The following is a 5,835-nucleotide window of genomic DNA, read 5'->3' as shown; positions in this document are numbered from 1 at the left end:
GAAGACCAAACAAGGCACAAAGGAACGGGAGAAAAGAGGCCTTGATACTCGTGCATTGCTGCTTTTCCCTGAAAACTGGTAATATAAGACAGAGTAAAAATAAAGACGAAGAAAACTGATAATAAAAAGGAGTATAAAAAAATTGAAAAAAAAACACTGATAATAGAAAATAGTGTAAACAAAGAAAGGCGAAGAAAAACTAATAACAGAAGAGAGTGAGAAAGTGGAGATGAAGAAAAACTGGTAATAGAAGACAGTGTAAAAATGAAGGCGAAGAAAAATGGGAAGAAAGTATAAAAATGAAGGCGAAGGAAAAATGGGAAGTGTGTGTAAATATGAAAGCGAAGAAAAATGGGAAGAGAGTGTAAATATTAAGACAAAGACACTCGATATGGCCTGTTGGTCTAGGGGTATGATTCCTGCTTTGGGTGCAGGAGGTCCCGGGTTCAAATCCCGGACAGGCCCGACAAACTAGGATCTATGGAATCTTTATTTTATTGACATTAGGAAGGGTCTATGAAGTTCAGAAGGTGAATGGCCAGAGTCTTTACTATTTCAACTCCCACATGAGTTTCTGAAGCTGTATAAAATCGTCAAATAGTAAGCAGAATAAGTATGGAAACACGTCATGGTGCTGAACGGATTAATTGTACACATAATTCTATTGCTCAGTGTCGCTGGCTGGTGTGACTGACAGAACCTTAGTCGTTGCTTCGAAAATAGGAAACCAGTCGCTATTTGATGGAAACTTTTATTCTCACGCCAGGCAAAACCAGAGGATAGAGGGAAATGATACTGTAGATTAAATAAAATGAAAAATAAACGGTCAGGATTTGGAAACATTACAAAACGTTAATTGCCGCGTGTTTCATAAGTCAACTCATTATCACTGTCCTGTGTGTGTCCGGGAGAGTTATTCGCTTCTTTATTTATGAGTAGTGTGAATTACATGTCTGTTTACAGAGAGAGAGAGAGAGAGAGAGAGAGAGAGAGAGAGAGAGAGAGAGAGAGAGAGAGAGAGAGAGAGAGAGAGAGAGAGAGAGAGAGAGAGAGAGAGAGAGAGAGAGAGAGAGAGAGAGAGTGTGTGTGTGTGTGTGTGTGTGTGTGTGTGTGTGTGTGTGTGTGTGTGTGTGTGTGTGTGTGTGTGTGTGTGTGTGTGTGTGTGTGTGTGTGTGTGTGTGTGTGTGTGTGTGTGTGTGTGTGTGTGTGTGTGTGTGTGTGTGTGACCTAATTGTATGAGTATTTACACACTATTAAAATGCGCAAGACTTAACTAGCTCTTCCGCCCTATCACTCCATAATAATTACCCATATTTTTCCTTCCGTATGTGTGTGTATGTGCGCGTGTGCCTGTGTGTCTGTTGGTCTCTAGCGTTCAGCCAAGGGTAGTAAATCTATTAACCCCTTCAGTACCAAGACGTGTTTTCATATTCCTTGTGTTTACTATTCGGCGACTTTATACAGCTTCAGAAACTTATGTTGGGATTAAAATAGTGAATACCGTGCATTAATCTTCTGATCTCCAGAGACCCTTCCTAATGTAAATGAAATCATCTAATTATACTCAAAACTCGTGCTAAAAACGTGTCCCAGTACTGAAGAGGTTAAAGTCTGTGTGAGAGAGGAGGAGGAGGAGGAGGAGGAGGTGGCTGGGTAGATCTCCGCCATCAAATAACGTATGAAAGTGCAACGGAGCTTAGTATTCAGGAAGATAGTCGCCCGCAGCCCCAATCAGGCCGCCAGACTCCCGGGACTCGATTACTGGTCTCAGGAGTCACTTGGAAAATTGCCTTTGTGATCGAACTACGGTAAAAAAAAAAAGGAGGGAAAGAAGTCGTGAGTATGAGAGAGATCAGGAGGCGTGGGGCGACTAACGTTGAATAAAAGGATAAAGACAAATATTTCAAGGAAGCAATAAGAGGGACACGTACATGCACAGGAAAAGAAATTAGTAAATATAAGGATAGAAATAAGAGGTGTCATGCAATTAATACTCTAACTAAAGACAATTAGTGAAAAATACAATCTATCAGGAAACTTTTAACAATGTAAGTCACTTCTGAGAGTTTCAATATGTGAGGAATTAGATAATATTAAGTGAAAAAAGTTTATTATAAAATCTTGAACGTAGAAAAATTTTAAAAAGTAAAAGAAAGAGAAAGAAAAAAATAGTATCTATATAAAAACGAAAAAAGGATAAAATAGAGAAGAAAAAGAAAAAATAGTACCTTATAAAAAAAAAACAAATGTATGAAATAAAAGACTATAGAAGTAAAGGTGAAAAATACAGAAAAAAAAAAAAAAAAATCCCTGATAAAAACTCCAAACTTGGCACGAGGGACAAAACGGGATGGTTTCCTGTCCTACACGATTAATTATCAGAAAATGACCAAAGTTGTTTTCGACCTTCCCGCGGCCCCGTCCCTCTTTCCTTCTCTTCTCTTCCCTTCGTGGAGATGAGACCCAGCCACTCTTTCTCTCTCTTGGATCCTCTTTCACTCCATCCATCTGCCTGTCCTCCGAGTCTTTCCAGTGGCCTCCCTGTAGCCCCTGGATCTTGCACACACCTTTTCTCCAAGCTAACCTTCCCACTTCCACTGTCCTCTTGGCTCTTTCATCTACTCTTTCTTATTCCTGTTCTTTACTAATTTAACCTACTCTAGCCTAACCTAACCTAACCTAACCTAACCTAACCTAACCTAACCTTACCTAATCTAACTTAACCTAACCTAACCTAACTTAACCTAACCTCCTGTTCTTTTCATCTGTTTCTTCTTTCCGGATGCATTTTTTTTTCTCTATTTTCTTTGGTACATTTGTTTGCTTTTTCGTCTCTTTATTATTTCTGTCTTTTCATCTGTTTTTTTACTTTTCGAATGCATTTGTTTCCTTTCCTTTGGTATATTTGTTTATTCATTTCGTTTCTTTTCTCTCTGGGCACTATTCATGTTGTTCTTCATGTTGTTTTCTATCGTTATTTTTCTTTATTTTCCCTTTCTTTTTTGTGGTTATTCCCGTCTTTTCCTCTGTCTTTTCATTTCTTCCTACTTTCATTTTTCTTCTTTATTTCTGTGTGATCTCTTTCCTTCTCACTTTCCTGTCTCCATTCTTCCTTTTTCTCTTTATTCATCCTCGTCTTTCTCCCTTCTTTTCACAGTACAATCTCCATTCTTCTGCCTCCTTTCCATCATTTCTAGTCCTTCCTTCCTTCCTCTCACTTGTCAGCCTTCGTTCTTTACCTTCTAACTTATTTTCCTTATCCTTCCTTCTCCTCGCACCTTCCTACTTCCATTACTCTTCCTCCTCTTCGTCATTCTCTTCCGTTTCTCATTTTTTCTTCCTCTTGCTCTTCCTTCCTTCTCACAATTTCCTTCCTTCCTTCTTCGCCATTTTTGTTTCACCTCTACTTTTTTTTCGTTTTCTCGTTATTTCCCTCTCGTTTGTCATTCTCTTCCTTCTTCCCACTCTTTCTCCTTCCTTCCTTCCTTCCTTCCTTCTTTACGTCTTACAACTTCCTGCCTTCATTCTTCTTCTCTTCATCATTTCCCTCTTATTTTTCTTACTTCTTTTCCATTCTCTCTCATAATTTACTTATTTTTGCCTTTGTTTCTTTCTACTCACATTTTTTTCTCTCTTTTCTTTCCTTCGTTTTCCTTCGTCCTCAAAATTTCCTGCGTTCATTCTTCTAAACTCAATTTACCTTTCACTGTTCTTACTTTTTTTTCCACGCTCTCTCTCTCTCTCTCTCTCTCTCTCTCTCTCTCTCTCTCTCTCTCTCTCTCTCTCTCTCTCTCTACCTCTTTTCTTCCCCGTCACGTCGGCCAGTGTCGGTTAGCACACAGGAAGCGATCCAGTCTCCAGTCCACTAACTAACACCCACCAAGTTACTGTTCCCTTCGCTACTGACTCAACTCCACCGTGTTGTTTTTCTTCCCTTGGTCGCCGCCTCTCCCTGGTCGTGTCTCTCTCAGGTTATGGAAAAGGACGGTCGGCAGCAGCGCAATGATACCAACCCCAACGCACTGCCTAGCTCACTCCCTTCGCTGTATCTCATTAAGTATTCCTTACGAGCCTGCAGCCACTCTTGTACCTTGATTTAGCTCCTCGTGCATCTCGGCTACAGACTTCTCTCTCTCTCTCTCTCTCTCTCTCTCTCTCTCTCTCTCTCTCTCTCTGGTCATTTTTCTGTTTCTTTGCAAATTCTTACCTTTATGTATGAATTACGTAACCTCTCTCTCTCTCTCTCTCTCTCTCTCTCTCTCTCTCTCTCTCTCTCTCTCTCATGCCATCACGCACCATTACCGTTCTACTTCTTGTTGCATATTTACTTCCTCACACACGATTACCTCACTCATAATCTCAGGACGGAGTCGAGGGTGCCCTAAATAGACGTGGTTATTTCGTACATTGAGACTCGTACCCTTCAATTAATAAAGTAACAACAGCAACAGGAATTCATTGTGATCTTTTTGTTTTAGTGTGTATTTATTTGTGTATTTTTATCCCTCCACTCGCGTCCAAAGTATTCGAGACACATCAGTTCCTTCCAGAATTCGAGCCTTCCTGCAATGACAAGACCCAATCTTCAATTCCCTCCCTGATCGCCTCCGCCGGGATTGCTGTGTCTGTTGGATGCCTTCCTTGGTTTCTAGATTACACTTATCTTGGTGCCAGGCCAGACACTCGAGCCAAATAGTCGAAAATATATAAAAAAAAGTACCCTATTTACCTCTCCGCCTACCTGCTACACTGCTCATCTGTCTATGTACCAAAAACATTCAATTAAAACGCTTACCCTTGAAATGTCTAACAGAAAGAATAAGTGAAGATGCTACAGTCTTTTTTTTTTTTCGTTTCTTAATTTTCTACCCATGATCTATCTTCTTTTCAGGCTGTCCTTCTCCCTCTCCCTTGTCCTTATCATCTCCATTTGTCACCACGTCACCCGCGCACAGTATCCTATTCAAGACCTGGCGGGGAACAAGTGAGCATCAGTTTACCGGCACGAAAGGCGATCTAACCTTCTATCCGACATTACCTCAAACCTCTTCAGACGCTCCTCTTTGAACTTCATTGCCCTTTTTTCCTTGTGGTTGGATTATAAAGGTCATCAACTTCATAAAGGAAATGTAAAACAAATTCGAATGAGGTTAGATAAAGGTATGTTACTTTAGATTAAGTGATGTCACGTATTGCAGGAATGTAAGCAAGTCTTGTCAAGGTAGATTAGGTCAAGTTAGATTAGGTCACATACAAGCAACCTAATCCAGCTTAAGCTTAAACAGTGAAAATTCGAACAAGTGATCTGATCTTTAACCCGTTAATATTGGGACACATTTTCACCTTAAGATTTGTGTACGATTAGACCATTTTATTGACATTAAGAAGGGTCTATGAAGGTCGAAAGGTTAAAGGCTAGTCTTCACTACTTAAATACCCACATGAGTTCCTCAAACTTTATAAAACCACCAAATAATAAGTGGAATGAATACGGAAACGCGTCATGGTACTGAAAGAGTTAAGTAACACCTCACATTGCCTTTATCGTAACTTAAAACTTTAACCTAGCACTGTAGAGCCTCAGACAAACATTACCTCCCGTTTCAGTGTACCAGGTTAAAAAGAAAACACAGCAGGGCACTCGAAAACAAACCCAAATAGCTGATGTCCAAAATAATCCTCTACAATCCGTACTCTAAACTCCTCGAAACTTTAACTTAGCACTTGACGGTCGCGATGCCACCGTCGTACTCAAATGTCACACAGAAGAGACGCGCTGCCAGACATACGATAAGAGAGAGGAACGATGTGAGGGAGGAGAGGAGGAGGGAAGAG

The 5,835-nt window shown here is 40.3% G+C and overlaps 1 non-coding gene across 1 annotated transcript; it reads left to right on the top strand.

Moving 5' to 3' along the window:
• Positions 1-393: 393 nt before the first annotated feature.
• On the top strand, positions 394-465 carry Trnap-ugg. The gene has a single exon. It is a non-coding gene; the product is annotated as a tRNA-Pro (tRNA).
• Positions 466-5,835: the final 5,370 nt, after the last annotated feature.

This window comes from Portunus trituberculatus, chromosome 19 (assembly GCF_017591435.1).
Source record: "Portunus trituberculatus isolate SZX2019 chromosome 19, ASM1759143v1, whole genome shotgun sequence".
In the NCBI taxonomy this organism is placed as follows: domain Eukaryota; kingdom Metazoa; phylum Arthropoda; class Malacostraca; order Decapoda; family Portunidae; genus Portunus; species Portunus trituberculatus.
This window is presented reverse-complemented; position numbering and strand designations above follow the sequence as displayed.